The sequence below is a fragment of the Hyperolius riggenbachi genome, chromosome 2 (genome assembly GCF_040937935.1).
Source record: "Hyperolius riggenbachi isolate aHypRig1 chromosome 2, aHypRig1.pri, whole genome shotgun sequence".
In the NCBI taxonomy this organism is placed as follows: domain Eukaryota; kingdom Metazoa; phylum Chordata; class Amphibia; order Anura; family Hyperoliidae; genus Hyperolius; species Hyperolius riggenbachi.
Genome location: NC_090647.1, coordinates 560,602,151 through 560,616,584, shown reverse-complemented (window position 1 = coordinate 560,616,584; position 14,434 = coordinate 560,602,151). Strand labels below are relative to the sequence as shown.

General features: G+C 45.8%; 1 protein-coding gene across 1 annotated transcript in view; it reads right to left on the bottom strand.

The window, feature by feature from the left end:
• The window catches only part of LOC137547375 (uncharacterized), a 96,768-nt gene extending 83,107 nt beyond the window's left edge, over positions 1-13,661 (bottom strand). The window contains exon 1 of the mRNA XM_068270918.1: positions 13,389-13,661. The gene's annotated coding sequence lies outside the window, so the exon portion shown is untranslated. The remainder of the gene's footprint in view (positions 1-13,388) is intronic.
• Positions 13,662-14,434: the final 773 nt, after the last annotated feature.

Genomic DNA, 14,434 nt, shown 5'->3' with positions numbered 1-14,434 from the left:
CGAACAGGGTGATGTTCTGCAGAACCCGAACAGTGGCGAACACTGTTCGCCCAACACTACTCTGTACACACGCTGCTGCTCCATGCTCTGAACACATGCTGCTGCTACATCCAACTGTAGCAGGGAAAGAAAGGGGGCAGTGCTGTGAGCTGCAGGATGCCTGCAGATATTCTGGTGTCTCAACTTGTGCCTGTCCCCAGACACTGCACCAGCCCTGGTCTGAGGGGGGCTTCTGGGCAGCTGTAATCCACCCTGCATTTGCCTATGCACATGTGGCCAACTTGCACGATAGTTGGTGTGCTGATCCGTCAGTTGGATCGGGCAAATTGCCTCTTACCAATTAGATCATGAAAAGTGCGCCAAAAGATCACATCTGATGAAAAAAGTGTGCTGTTAAAAGGTACCTTAATGCTGGGAACACTCGAAGCATCTTCCGATCTGATACACGGGAATTGGACGATTATTTCTGACATGTCTGATCTGTTTCTGACCGATAAAGGGATTGATTTTGTGAAGTTATAATCGGAAAATTGATCCCTTTATCAGTCAGGAGCAGTTTAAGGTGCTCATACATCAGGCGATTTTGGCAGCCGATCGACGACCCAATTTGATTATTATTGAACTGGTTGAAAATCAGATTGCGATTTTATTTAAGTCCTCGGATATTCCCTTTAAAAGGAACCTGAAGTAAGAGGGCTATCTATGGAGGCTGACCTATTTATTTAGGCCCCTTTTACACTTATGCCCTGCATCGCCCGCCTTACGCTTCCCAACTGCATCCCCACGGCAAGGGCAATGTTAGTCTATGGAGATTTGCACACTAAACATGGCAAAACGTGGTGCGCCGAAAGTATCCAAACCACTGCATTCCCAACACAAAGTCTGCAGTGCGTTGTTGCATGACCCGTGCCTACCGCACAGACTTTGCAGCAAAGCAAGTCAATGGGTGATGGGATAAGTGTAAAGGATGAGACAAGGTGCGCATTCTGACGGGAATCCCACTGACGTACTTTCTGCCCAGCAGGGAGTACGTCACTGAGTGAGGGCGGTGCTATGCCGATGACCTTGTTGCCACACACTGGCGCAGGGTCATATGAAGGCTGGTTTCTGCAGTGCAATGCAGTGCTAGCACTGCAAAACCCAAGAGTAAAACTCGCCTTAAAGAGGATCTGTAAAAAAGAAATCTTCCCCTGGGGGTACTTACCTCGAGAGGAGGAAGCCTCTGGATCCTAATGAGGCACTGGCAGCCCCTGAACAGTGGTGTTGTAAATATTCACCTTCCGCAGTCCAGTGCAGGTGCAGTAGCAGCTTTCCGATGAGCTCCAGTGCAAAGTCCTTTGGTAAGCGCTCAGGGCAGGATTTGTACTTTTTACCGCCCAAGGCCCACTATCACCAGCCACCCCATGCCCACAGCGGGGTTAGGATAGGGTTATTGGACATGGGAAAGCAGGGAGGTTAGCGATACTAATAAATCAGTGTTGGCATTTCTGAACAAGAAGGCATTAAAGTAACATAAAGGTGGTTAGGGGAAATCACAGGCTATGGTAGGATTAGATTGTGAGCTCCTCTGAGGACAGTCAGTGACATGACTATGTACTCTGTAATGTGCTGCAGAAGATGCCAGTGCTATATAAATACATAATAATAATATGGTAGGACATTAGACTATGACTATGGTAGGATTAGAGTGTGAGCTCCTCTGAGGACAGTCAGTGACATGACTATGTACTCTGTAATGTGCTGCAGGAGATGTCAGTGCTATATAAATACATAATAATAATATTAATATGGTAGGACATTAGACTATGACTATGGTAGGATTAGAGTGTGAGCTCCTCTGAGGACAGTCAGTGACATGACTATGTACTCTGTAATGTGCTGCAGAAGATGTCAGTGCTATATAAATACATAATAATAATAATAATATAGTAGGACATTAGACTATGACTATGGTAGGATTAGATTGTGAGCTCCTCTGAGGACAGTCAGTGACATGACTATGTACTCTGTAATGTGCTGCAGAAGGGGTCAGTGCTATATAAATACATAATAATAATATGGGAGGACATTAGTCTATGACTATGGCAGAGATTAGAGTGTGAGCTCCTCTGAGGACAGTCAGTGACATGACTATGTACTCTGTAATGTGCTGCAGAAGATGTCAGTGCTATATAAATACATAATAATAATATGGTAGGACATTAGACTATGACTATGGTAGGATTAGAGTGTGAGCTCCTCTGAGGACAGTCAGTGACATGACTATGTACTCTGTAATGTGCTGCAGAAGATGTCAGTGCTATATAAATACATAATAATAATAATAATATGGTAGGACATTAGACTATGACTATGGTAGGATTAGATTGTGAGCTCCTCTGAGGACAGTCAGTGACATGACTATGTACTCTGTAATGTGCTGCAGAAGGGGTCAGTGCTATATAAATACATAATAATAATATGGGAGGACATTAGTCTATGACTATGGCAGAGATTAGATTGTGAGCTCCTCTGAGGACAGTCAGTGACATGACTATGTACTCTGTAATGTGCTGCAGAAGGGGTCAGTGCTATATAAATACATAATAATAATATGGTAGGACATTAGACTATGACTATGGCAGAGATTAGATTGTGAGCTCCTCTGAGGACAGTCAGTGACATGACTATGTACTCTGTAATGTGCTGCAGAAGATGTCAGTGCTATATAAATACATAATAATAATAATATGGTAGGACATTAGACTATGACTATGGTAGGATTAGATTGTGAGCTCCTCTGAGGACAGTCAGTGACATGACTATGTACTCTGTAATGTGCTGCAGAAAGGGGTCAGTGCTATATAAATACATAATAATAATATGGGAGGACATTAGTCTATGACTATGGCAGAGATTAGATTGTGAGCTCCTCTGAGGACAGTCAGTGACATGACTATGTACTCTGTAATGTGCTGCAGAAGGGGTCAGTGCTATATAAATACATAATAATAATAATATGGTAGGACATTAGACTATGACTATGGCAGAGATTAGATTGTGAGCTCCTCTGAGGACAGTCAGTGACATGACTATGTACTCTGTAATGTGCTGCAGAAGATGTCAGTGCTATATAAATACATAATAATAATAATATGGTAGGACATTAGACTATGACTATGGTAGGATTAGATTGTGAGCTCCTCTGAGGACAGTCAGTGACATGACTATGTACTCTGTAATGTGCTGCAGAAGGGGTCAGTGCTATATAAATACATAATAATAATATGGGAGGACATTAGTCTATGACTATGGCAGAGATTAGATTGTGAGCTCCTCTGAGGACAGTCAGTGACATGACTATGTACTCTGTAATGTGCTGCAGAAGGGGTCAGTGCTATATAAATACATAATAATATGGTAGGACATTAGACTATGACTATGGCAGAGATTAGATTGTGAGTTCCTCTGAGGACAGTCAGTCAGTGACATGACTATGTACTCTGTAACAGGGGCATAACAATAGGGGCTGCAGCCCCAGCACCCACTCAGGGCCATTTTGGGGGGCAGGAGGGGTCACAGCATGAGGAGAGAGCATGGCCGCACATCGGTGGGGAGGGGGGACATTCTCCCCGCTCCCTCACCTCAGGCTCCCCCCTCAGCACGCTCCCCTCCTGCAATTATCAGTGGCAGTGGACGGCGGCAGGAACACATACCTCCATGTGTTCCACGCACTGGAGGTTCCGCTCTCAGTGTCTGATGCTACTTCCTGTTTAAACAGGAAGTAGCGTGAGACACTTAGAGATTGGACTTCTGCGGTGGATGGAGTTATGTGTTCCTGCCACTGCCCGCTGCCACTGATAATTGCAGGAGGGGAGCGCGCTTAGGGGAGAGCCTGAGGTGAAGGAGGGGGGTGTTCCCCCTCCCCGCCGTAGTGCGGCCATGCTTTCTCCAAACGCTGTGACCCCTCCTGCCCCCCAAAACGGCCCTGAGCGGGCCGGGGCGGCATCCAAATGATTGCAGGGGGGGGGGGGGGGGTGATTTCTAGTTAAGCCCCTGCTCTGTAAAGTGCTGCAGAGGAAGTCAGTGCTGCATAAATACATAATAATAGTGTAGAACGACATAGTTACATAGTTATTTTGGTTGAAAAAAGACATACGTCCATCGAGTTCAACCAGTACAAAGTACAACTCCAGCCCGTCCCCCACATACCCCTGTTGATCCAGAGGAAGGCGAAAAAAACCCCACCAGGCATGGTCCAATTAGCCCCAAATGGGAAAAATTCCTTCCTGACTCCAGATGGCAATCAGATAAAATCCCTGGATCAACATCATTAGGCATAACCTAGTAATTGTAGCCATGGATGTCTTTCAACGCAAGGAAAGCATCTAAGCCCCCTTTAAATGCAGGTATAGTTTGCCATAACGACTTCCTGTGGCAATGCATTCCACATCTTAACCACTCTTACTGTAAAGAACCCTTTCCTAAATAAATGGCTAAAACGTTTTTCCTCCATGCGCAGCTCATGTCCTCTAGTCCTTTGAGAAGGCCTAGGGACAAAAAGCTCATCCGCCAAGCTATTATATTGCCCTCTAATGTATTTATACATGTTAATTAGATCTCCTCTAAGGCGTCTTTTCTCTAGACTAAATAAACCCAGTTTATCTAACCTTTCTTGGTAAGCGAGACCTTCTATCCCACGTATCAATTTTGTAGCTCGTCTCTGCACCTGCTCTAAAACTGCAATATCTTTTTTGTAATGTGGTGCCCAGAACTGAATTCCATATTCCAGATGTGGCCTTACTAGAGAGTTAAACAGGGGCAATATTATGCTAGCATCTCGAGTTTTTATTTCCCTTTTAATGCATCCCAAAATTTTGTTAGCTTTAGCTGCAGCGGCTTGGCATTGAGTACGATTATTTAACTTGTTGTCGATGAGTACTCCTAAGTCCTTCTCCAAGTTTGATGTCCCCAACTGTATCCCATTTATTTTGTATGGTGCTAGACCATTAGTACGACCAAAATGCATGACTTTACATTTGTCAACATTGAATTTCATCTGCCATGTATGTGCCCATATAGCCATCCTATCCAGATCCTGTTGCAATATGACACTATCTTCCTGAGAGTTGATGATTCTGCACAATTTTGTATCATCTGCAAAAATAGCAACATTGCTCACTACTGCATCTACTAGGTCATTAATAAATAAATTGAAGAGCACTGGACCCAGTACAGACCCCTGTGGGACCCCACTGCTAACAGTCTCCCATTTTGAGTACGATCCATTGACCACAACTCTTTGTTTTCTGTCCATTAGCCAGTTCCCTATCCATGCACACAAACTCTTCCCCAGTCCTTGCATCCTCAACTTTTGCACCAGACTTCTGTGGGGAACAGTGTCGAAGGCCTTTGCAAAGTCCAAGTATATCACATCTACAGCATTCCCAATATCCATATTAGCATTCACTACCTCATAAAAGCTGAGCATGTTAGTCAAACAGGACCTGTCTTTAGTAAACCCATGTTGATGCTGAGAAATAAGATTATTTTCTACTATGAAGTCATGTATAGTATCTCTTAGTAACCCCTCAAATAGTTTGCATACAACTGATGTTAAACTTACAGGTCTATAATTTCCTGGATCAGATTTTTTGCCCTTCTTAAATAATGGGAAAACGTGGGCTGTACGCCAATCCACTGGGACTCTGCTAGTTGCAAGAGAGTCACAAAATATATCATCAGACTGTGACTACAAAGGAAATGGAGAGGGAGTGCAAAATAGGAGGAAAAAGAGAAAGGAGGAGGAAGGGAGATTTTCCTCACAAGGACACTGCAGTCTGATTTAACCGTGTTGTTTGACATGTCCATAAACACACAGACGAAACTGCTTTGTGGAAAGCTAGGTTCACACTGGGGTGGAAATTGGACCATAATCTGCAAATGAAGACCAACAAATAAAGTGACATGTTGATGGATCTAAATTACCTATAGGATTTGTTCATTTTGAGCAAATTACTCTCTGTTACGGTAAATCCTGTCTTGCACGACTTTTACGGACACCACACAGAAAACGGATATGGATAGACGCAGCAGAGCGTACATCGGATCTGCTGTCAATGGCAATGCGGTATAGTGTGGACCCAGCATAACTGATGACCATGTCTGTCCCTATATTAACCTCTAAGGCCCGGTTTACACTTAATCAGTTGGTGTGCGTTGGTATGCATTTTTTCCATAGGAGTGCATTGGGAAGAAGATTTCAGTTAAAACGCGTTAAGTGTGAAAGGTGCCATAGGAAAACGTGGGACTTACTTTGAAAATCAGTTTTCTTTCTGTTTTAACTGAGAGCAACTGATTAAGTGTAAAAGGGCCCTTACACTAAGCCCCCTCCAGTCCCTCTACAAGGGATGTGCAACTACTGGGTCAGGCTGCATATGAAACAGCACCACAGGTAACAGCTTCACACAAACCTCTAATACTTGGTACACACGTTACGTTTTTTTGTTCGAAAGATGCGTTCGATTGATAATTTCCGTCATGTCCGATATTACTCTTGATCGATTTACCGCTCAATGGGCTCAATTCTGGTAGCTGTGCGAGGCAAAGTAATCAGCAGTCGGGAAAATACCTCACACGTAATTTTTTTTTGCTTTTCTTAATTCTGGTACATTTTCCCACCTGCTGCTTACAGTCGCTAAATTAGCGACATGCAGGGGGAAAACAGTGAGGTATTTTCCCGACTGCTGGAAGCCCCGGCCAGCCCACCTCCTGAGGGTCCCAGAGCTGAGGAGGGGGGCACCGCGCAGGAAGGTGGGAAATTGTGCACAGAACAGCGGGGAGGGGGGGGAAGCCTCCCCCCCCTCCCTCACCTAGGGGCCCCCCCTTCCGCGCTCCCCCCTCCCTCCAAAAGTGCAGCCAGCCAGCGGCAGCAGCGAGAATCACTTACCGGCAATTATCAGAGCAATAGCGCTGCGTGCCGCTGGGCTGGTCTCAGTCTCCTGCACTGATCAATCACGCTCTTGCAGTACTTCCTGCGAGAGCGTGATTGATCAGTGCAGGAGACGGAGACCAGCCCAGCGGCACGCAGCGCTATTTCTCTGATCATTGCCGGTAAGTGATTTCTCGCTGCTGCCGCTGGGTGGCTGCACTTTTGGAGGGAGGGGGGAGCGCGGAAGGGGGGGCCCCTAGGTGAGGGAGGGGGGAGACTTCCCCCCTCCCCGCTGCTCTGTGCACAATTTCCCCCCTTCCTGCGCTGTGCCCCTCTCTTCAGCTCTGGGACCCCCACTAACTGGAGACCTGCCTTTGTAGGGAAATCTGCTGCCAATCTCGTCGCATTTGTGGGGAAAGCTGCTGCCAATAAGATTGTATTTGTGGGGATATCTGCTGCCAATCTCGTTGCATTTGTGGGGAAATCGGCTGCCAATAAGATTGTATTTGTGGGGAAATCTGCTGCCAATAAGATTGTATTTGTGGGGATATCTGCTGCCAATCTCATTGCATTTGTGGAGATATCTGCCGCCAATCTAATTGCCTTTGTGGGGATATCTGCCGCCAATCTGATTGCATTTTCTGGGGATATCTGCCGCCAATCTGATTGTATTTTATTGGGAAATCTGCCGCCAATCTAATTGCTTTTGTGAGGATATCTGCCGCCAATCTGACTGCATTTTGTGGGGGTATCTGCCGCCAATCTAATTGCATTTTGTGGGGATATCTGCCGCCAATTTGATTGCATTTTGTCGGGAAAATTTGCTGCCATTTGACTACTTGATGAATTATCATGAGGCATGTAACTACTTGATTATTTTATCTAAAATGTATCTGGTCGGACCTAATCTCTGTGAATAACACCGCTACTTTGTGGGGGGTTTTCGGAGCACTTTTAGAGGCTGGGGGTCGGAACAAAGAACAAGCTGAAAAGGCTCCATGTTATGTGACAGATATCACAATTCTATCACAACACTACATTTATCATGTGGTAGAGGTAGGTCTAATTATGTGAGGTAAAAGACATGCAAACACGCCCCTTATTTCACTGCAGAATTCAAGTGTGAGGTATTTCACTACTAAATACCACACATTTATAGTAGAAAATGACCACATGAATTACCTCATGAAATTACATGAGGTAAAACTTTACTTAAAGAGAGACTGACGCGAGACTAAATCTCGCTTCAGCTCTTATAACGCCGCTATCCCACGGCTTAAATCCCCTCCGTACAGCGGGGGAGCGCTTCCGCGTTGGGGCAGGGCTAATGGCCGCAACCCTGCCCCATGCGCGTCTGTCAGACGCGTACCTCCGCCTCTCCCCCGCCCCTCTCAGTCTTCCTTCGCTGAGAGGGGCGGGGGAGAGGCGGCGATGCGCGTCTAAAAGACGCGACTGGAGGCAGGGCTGCAGCCGTTAGCTCTGCCTCCAGGAGGAGCAAATTCTACGACCAAGTTGGTCGTAGAATTTGCAGGGGTGGGTTTGGGGGTGAAGGGACCCCCGTTTAGCCGCGGGATAGCGGCGTTTTAGCAGGGGCACACGTGCCCCTGCTATATATAAGCTCTGAAGCGAGATTTATTCTCGCTTCAGAGTCTCTTTAAACTACCAGAATTCAAAAGTTGATTTCCCTCATGAGGTAAACCCAATTCCATGAGGTAATTATTTACTAAACGCTACCAGAATTGAGCCCAATGTATCATAGTAGTGAACGGAAATTGGCAAGAAAAGAGAATTGAGCTGGAAATTGAACTGAAAAATGAATCGAAAATCGATCGAACGGGAGAATCGACCGAAAAAGCATAACATGTGTACTCAGCATAAGTTCTTCTATAACAGCACACAAAGATTAAAATTTTTCTCCCCTGAAGCTATAGGAACAGTTAATCTTCACACAGGATTTTTCTGAAATCTTAAGGCTGATTCAGACAGGCGGTAAACGTGGCATTTTCTGTGGTCGACAAAAGCATTGTTCACATAAATGCCGCAGTAGATCCCGTCATCTTGGATGCTACATGTAGCATCCAGGTTTGGCTGCGTTCCTGTGCTTCCATGTCCACCGAGGGGCTCAAAATAGGACGCAACAACAAATCACCATGAACCGATGGTGAATGCTTTTCTGCTCAGTAGTAGTAGAGTGTTTAGCATCTGCTACGAGCCACTGTCAACCATTCCACAGAAACCCGTGTGAACCAGGCCTTATACTCCTTTTCCTGTCTCACTGCCTCTGCTAGAAATCCACACTGCCCAATTCCAAACTAGAGATGTTGCGAACTGTTCGCTCGGCGAACATCTCTGGGGCTTTTACTACTTCCGGGTCGCTCTGACCCGGAGTAGTACGCCTGCGCTGCCCGGCGAAGCGCGTCCTAGATCGCGCTCCTGTTGCCGGGCACTCTCTGCGCATGTGCGTGACGTCGTTCATGACGTCACGCACATGCGCAGAGAGTGCCCGGCAACAGGAGCGCGATCTAGGACGCGCTTCGCCGGGCAGCGCAGGCGTACTACTCCGGGTCAGAGCGACCCGGAAGTAGTAAAAGCCCCATGTATTCAGAGATGTTCGCCGGCGAACGGTTCGGGAACCGTTCGCCACATCTCTGTCAAACTACTGGCAACCTCAAAAGCTTCAGGATGTCTGCACTGAGTTTAGGTTTATATGAGATACAGACACTTTTTTTTTTTTTTTTTTTTACACTTTGCCAATTATGTCATAATAAATTTGTAGAGAGCTGAAATAAGTGTAATAAGATAATGACCAGCAGTGCAGAGGATTGCAACACATATCACTTATCAGTGTTCTCTGTTCTCGATATAGACCTTGTGTGGTAACCAGTGCAGTTTCTAGGCTAAAATGCACCCAGGGCGAGGGTGTAAAAATTGCGCCCCCCCCCCAAGGAAGGTATGGGTGCCCGCAGTATAGGTTAGCCAGGTCTAGTTGCACTTAGTATAGGTCCCCCCAGTATAGGTAGCCAATAATAGGTACCCCAGTATAGGTAGCCAGGCATAGGTGAGCCAGTATAGTTGCCCCCACTATAGGTTAGCCAGGTTGGTGCCTCCAGTATAGGTAGCCAGTATAGTTTCCCCCAGTATAGGTTAGATAGGCAGGCGCCCCCGGTATAAGTTAGATAGGTAGGTGCCCCAGTACAGGTTAGCTAGGTGGGTGCCTCTAATATAGGTAGCCAGAAAAGTTGCCCCCAGCATAGGTTAGATAGCTAGGTGCCCCCAGTATAGGTTATTTAGGTAGGTGCCTGCAATATAGGTAGCCAGTATAGTTGCCACCTGTACAGGCTAGCTAGGTAGGTGCCCCCAATACAGGTTAGATAAGTGCCCCCAGCGTAGGTTAGATCGGTAGCTGCCCCTCAGTGTAGGTTAGATTAGGTAGCTGCCCCCCAGTGTAGGTTAGATTAGGTAGCTGCCCCCCAGTGTAGGTTAGATAGGTAGCTGCCCCCCAGTGTAGGTTAGATTAGGTAGGTGCCCCCCAGCGTAGGTTAGATTAGGTAGGTGCTCCCCAGTGTAGGTTAGATAGGTAGGTGCCCCCCAGTGTAGGTTAGATAGGTAGCTGCCCCCCAGTGTAGGTTAGATAGGTAGCTGCCCCCAAGTGTAGGTTAGATTAGATAGGTGCCCCCCAGCGTAGGTTAGATAGGTAGCTGCCCCCCAGTGTAGGTTAGATAGGTAGCTGCCCCCCAGTGTAGGTTAGATTAGGTAGGTGCCCCCCAGCATAGGTTAGATTAGGTAGGTGCCCCCCAGCATAGGTTAGATTAGGTAGCTGCCCCCCAGCGTAGGTTAGATTAGGTAGCTGTCCCCCAGTATAGGTTAGATAGGTAGCTGCCCCCCAGTGTAGGTTAGATTAGGTAGCTGTCCCCCAGTATAGGTTAGATAGGTAGCTGCCCCCCAGTGTAGGTTAGATAGGTAGCTGCCCCCCAGTGTAGGTTAGATTAGGTAGGTGCCCCCCAGTGTAGGTTAGATAGGTAGGTGCCCCCCAGCGTAGGTTAGATTAGGTAGGTGCCCCCCAGTGTAGGTTAGATAGGTAGCTGCCCCCCCAGTGTAGGCTAGATTAGGTAGGTGCCCCCCAGTGTAGGTTAGATTAGGTAGGTGCCCCCCAGTATAGGTTAGATAGGTAGCTGCCCCCCAGCGTAGGTTAGATTAGGTAGCTGCCCCCCAGTATAGGTTAGATAGGTAGCTGCCCCCCAGTGTAGGTTAGATAGGTAGCTGCCCCCCAGTGTAGGTTAGATTAAGTAGGTGCCCCCCAGTGTAGGTTAGATAGGTAGGTGCCCCCCAGCGTAGGTTAGATTAGGTAGGTGCCCCCCAGTATAGGTTAGATAGGTAGCTGCCCCCCAGCGTAGGCTAGATTAGGTAGGTGCCCCCCAGCGTAGGTTAGATTAGGTAGCTGCCCCCCAGCGTAGGTTAGATTAGGTAGGTGCCCCCCAGTGTAGGTTAGATTAGGTAGGTGCCCCCCAGCGTAGGTTAGATTAGGTAGGTGCCCCCCAGCGTAGGTTAGATTAGGTAGCTGCCCCCCAGCGTAGGTTAGATTAGGTAGCTGCCCCCCAGTATAGGTTAGATAGGTAGCTGCCCCCCAGTGTAGGTTAGATTAGGTAGCTGCCCCCCAGCGTAGGTTAGATTAGGTAGGTGCCCCCCAGCGTAGGTTAGATTAGGTAGCTGCCCCCCAGCGTAGGTTAGATTAGGTAGGTGCCCCCCAGGGTAGGTTAGATAGGTAGCTGTCCCCCATAATGGAGGGGGGAGCCAGAGCCGCGGGGAGGGCAGCCCGACCTCTCCCTCCCTCTCCCGGGCCGCCCTCCGTGCTCCCCCCTCAGATGTATAGTGAGCAGCAGCAGCCAGGGAGGGAGCGCTGTATACAACATACCTCCCTGGCTCCAAGCGCTGCTCTCTCGCCGCCGGTCTCTTCCTCTCTGCCTATATGATGATATACACGCTGCTTCCGGCTAACAGGAAGCAGCGTGTGTATCATCGTATAGGCAGAGAGGATGAAGAGACCTGCGGCGAGTTCCTTCTTAAAGTTAAAGGAAATCTGTAGTGAAAATAAACTTATGATATAATGATTTGTATGTATAGTACAGCTAAGAAATAAAACATTAGGAGCAGAGAAATTAGTCTAATATTGTTTCCAGTACAGGAAGAGTTAAGAAACTCCAGGTATCTATGCAAAAGAAAGGCTGCGTTTTAAGTCATGTGTTTTTTTTTTTGTGTGTGCGTTTTTTTCTGCATTTTTACTGCATTTTGGATGCGTTTGCATTAGCTTTTTTTTAACGCAGATGCGTTTCTCAAGCGTTTTGCATGCGTTTTACAATTGTGTTTTATGCAGGTAACTAGGAAAACTCTCATTAGACAAGGTCTACAATATCCTAGAGGACTTCTGTAAGGTCTCGAACTTCAAAATAAATAATGAGAAGTCAATTTTGTTAAATCTGGGTTGCGACCAAGGTTTACTAGAAGAGATTAAAAATAAGTATAATTTTAATTACACAGATCAGAAAATTAAATACCTAGGAATTAACATCTGCAAAAATAGCGATGATCTTTTCAAAGAAAATTATGTATCTATTCAGAATGAAGGTATACATCTCTTAAATGCAATGGAAGGATCACCCTTGAATGTCATCGGCAGAATCAATTTTATAAAAATGAAAATTCTTCCCAAAATTAATTTCGTTATGCAGAATCTCCCGATAGCAGTACCCAAATTCTGGTTTGCAAGGTGGGATAGAGCTTTCGGGGACTTTATCTGGCGGAGAAGCAAACACAGAATAGCATTCCGAACGATATGTCGCTCCAAGGATATGGGTGGTATGGGGGTTCCAAATGTTCAATATTACTATAAGAGTATACAACTCGATAGGCTTCTGGACATTAGGATAGCTTCTCACCAAAAATTTTGGTCCAGAAGTGAGAGGGAAATCATAGACTTTACTCAGATAGGTTCCTGGCACCCCAAAACAGTCAGGAAGGTTATACAAGGAACGTCACACCCTCTTCTTGCTCCTACTCTTTAGTCCTTTATGGAATTACTGGAATGCGACTATAAAAAAGAAATTCCCCCTCTGAGGACTCTGGGAAATAATCCAGATTTCGGACCTGGATTGGATGAACACTCCTTGTTCATGCCGACATGAAGACAGACCTCTTTTGTAATAAGCAACTTAGAAACCGTTTTCACTTGCAATGAACTACATGGAAGCATATGAAAGGCTAATGGAACATTCTGTTGGGCAAACAGATACTGGTTGGACAAGCTACACGAGACACAATGAGGTATCTGTGTTCGTCTTATAGCAACAAGCCATCAGGCTACATCTGTTTACCAAGACCATAAGTTCTTCCTATAATCCCTCCTGGCAGCCCGATCTACTTTACAGCTAAATGGACCTCAAGCAACACCCATCCTGGGCCCACTGATGAATTTCACACTTACCATGGTAAACAGAGGAGCAGTGTCTACAGACTGAAGAGCACTAGGCACATCAAATGAGGAGAGTCATGCAGATAGCTGGCAAATATCATCACTTTAGATCTGAGAGCTGGAATTTGATTTTCCTCCTCCAAGGCTTTTTCCAGCTCTAAAATGAGCCTTGTAGCTCCTTTGTAAGCCCCGGCACTGACAAATAAATTCTCTTCCCTTCTTCACAAAGCCACTTTAGCACGCAAAGGAGTCGGATGACACAATGGATAGTTTTCAAACACTCAGTGATCGTGTACCTGTGAGTCTGAGTGACAAGGGTTAACTAGGTGTGTTCAGGGTGGGTGTGCCAACAAACTTCCTGACAAAGCTTCTTGGACAAGTACTGAGTCGTCATTTGGCAGAAGATACAGAATGTGTCTAACCTAATTACCAGGTTCTGAGCGGCAAAAAAGCTAAATCATATGACTTCATTTAGCGGAAAAGGGGAACTCCGCTTGATGTCAGACCTAAAGATGTCTGCTTGTAAACAATCACTGCTTCTAGATACAGAAGATGCATGTGGTGGTACTGAATTCTGACATTATAAAACAAATATTTATATTTGTTTATAAACAAATATAGTTTATAAACTATAAAACTATAACTGAAAAGACAGAAGATTTCCTAAAGATGTAGTTGGGGGGAGGTGGATCAGTTCCCAGATGTGCAACCATATAAAAAGAAAAAGAAAAAAAAAAAAAAGTAACTAGGAAAACAACAGGAAGCAGAAATACATCACAACTTTTTTTTTTTTTACAAAAACACATATAAAAATGCATGGAAAACGCATGAAAAATGCATACCATTGCGTTTACATTGACTTTTATTATGTGCGTTTTTGATGCATTTTGCATATTATGCAACAAAACCAGCTTTTTTGAAACCGTATGTATAGAAAACGCATATGCATTTTTTCATGCGGCCCATAGACTTCCATTAGCGCAGTTTTTTTTCCGCAACACTAGCGTTTCTGCTATATGTGCACCTAGCCTCAAAGTTGCAGAGAGCTCTGTCTTCTG